Here is a 2,500-nt window from a genome sequence, read left to right on the forward strand (position 1 = left end):
CTCCTCTCTTCCCCCTATCTTGTTCCTCCTCTCTCCTCTCCCTCTCTTCCTGCTCCCTCTCCTCCCTGTCTTCCCTCTATCCTCTCTTCCCTCTATCCACTATTCTCCCTCTCCTCTCAGCCTCTCTTCCTCCCCCTCTCCTCTCACCCTCCTCTCTCCTTCCTCCTCTCCTCTCCTCCATCTCTTCATCCCTCCTCTCCTCCTCTCTTTGATGGGATATTCTAGGATGCACCAGTATGTGTGTGTGTGTGTGTGTGTGTGTGTGTGTGTGTGAGATGGAGATGATATAAGAACGGGGGGTGGGGCGTGGGCAAGGATGTAGAGAAGAATGAGAGGAGGGAAAGGTGAGCGGGGAGAGAAAGCATAAGAGGGGAGAGGGCAGAGAGGGGGAGAGAGGAGGAGGTAGAGGAGGAAAGGGGAGAGAAGGCATAAGAGGGGAGAGGGCAGAGAGGGGGGGGGGGGGTAGAGGAGGAAAGGGGAGAGAAGGCATAAGAGGGGAGAGGGCAGAGAGGGGGGGGGGGGGTAGAGGAGGAAAGGGGAGAGAAGAGGGGGACAGACAGGAGGGAGAAGAGAGGTGGCTGCTGCTTCAAGTTTCGCAGCCAAAGCTTGTGTTCACCTGTCGCCCCCCCCGTCCCCCCCCCAGCCCATCTGTCATTGACGGAGCGGTCGCGCTGGACGCTGGACGGGGTGGAACTTCCCGTGGATAAGGGGCGGGGCCGCACCGAGGCCCGCCTCTCCCACCGCATGAAGAGCCTGTGCCAGGCCACGCCCACCCCGAGGCTCCTGGTGTTCCGGAACGGGACCGGAAGTGATGCGTGCGAGGTGTCCTCTGCCTCCGCCGCCGGCGATCTGGAACAGGTAAGGTCACAGGAAGTAGGAGGGGCCAGAGAGGTTGTGCGTTTGTAACTTCCAATAGGCTGGTGGAGGTAGAACATCGGAAAAGATGGGATTGTTGTACACGGGTTTGATAGTGTTCATGTATGGGACAATGAGCCCATCCTCCGATTTCTACCTCCCCCATCCTGCCCTGTGGGTGGGGTTACATTTTTGGGTGAAATTCATGTCTAGAGGAATTCCCCTATCAGAGGACCACGTGAGTCACCATGTCAAAGATAGCGCTCGTTGAATCCAGATGATGTGTACTGCATATAGACATCCTGGGACATCCTGACACAGTAGTCATCTTCTACCCCCCTGTACTCTTTACCTTGCAGTGATTCCCACAGCATGTTAATACTTTGGGGGGCCCCCAAAGTATAATGGCTCCCCCCAAAGTATAATTTGTGCTCAGTGAGTAAAAAAAACTTTAAAAAACATAAATTATACTTTGGCGGGAGCCAGTTTGTATATAGTTAAAATAAAGTTATCCGGTGATTGACGATCAGATACCAGTGTGGAGTTTTCTGTCTTAAATTTGATATAGATCATGTTCTTTGTTGGTTTGTGAGGATGTGCATACACACTTGGTAAGATGTGTGTGTGAAAGAAGACCACAAAAAACAGCAGTGACTGCTCTCAGCTGTTTAACACTTAAAGACCTAGACACCATCACCAGTTGCAGGAATTGAGAAAAAAAAATCAACATTTTCCCCGCCCCGAGTCGTTCCCCCAAAGTATATTTCATTTCTGCAGGAATCACTGCCCTGTGTCATAATAATAATAATAAAGAAAAATCTTCCTTCTTCTAGCACGACAACTGCCAATGGCCCCTGGGCTGAGCATAGATAACTTTTTCCTGCTCTGACTGGTGGATTGATGAGTCACTTACTTAGTCAAATGTATTTGTTGTAAGTTGCTTTGAACAAAGGCGTCTTCTAAATGCCAAAAATGTAAAAATATAAATATAGGATCATGCGAACTCATTAAATTCTCATTTCTATAATGAATAATCACTGATACTGCATGTTGTTTCATTTAGGCCAAAGTTCTACATGTAGGCCAACTATCTAGTTAGGACCAGGAAGACAGACAGTGGTCCTCTGTGGCTCAGTTGGTAGGCCATGGCGCTAACAAGAAAAGAAAATCTGGGAATTGGGATCGGGCCTTAGACACACTTCCCCATTCAACTGACAAATGTATGCACTCACTGCAATGTAAGTCGCTTTTGATAAATAAAAAAAAATCTGCTAAATGGCGTATATATACAGACATGGTGGACATGATGTCTCATGTTCTCATTCACTTCATAAGTGGCTGGAAACATGTTTAATCTCTCAGTGCAGTGAAGGACATCAGCCGCCCCACGGCATGAGAGAGAGAGAGCTTTGATCTGTAGAGTAGAACTGCTTCTCTTAGGGATCAGCTGGTCACACTGTTGGTTTGGCTCGCTGAATACAGGGTGATGAGATCCCTGTCTCACACACACACACACACACTCACATGCACGCACACGCAGGTGCATGCACACGCACACGTTCACATACACATACACATTCACACACACATACACTTGAACCCACACACAGATACGCACACACACACACAGGTGCATGCACACGCA

This window comes from Nansenia antarctica, assembly GCF_963989245.1.
Source record: "Nansenia antarctica genome assembly, chromosome: 14".
Taxonomy (NCBI): Eukaryota; Metazoa; Chordata; class Actinopteri; order Argentiniformes; family Microstomatidae; genus Nansenia; species Nansenia antarctica.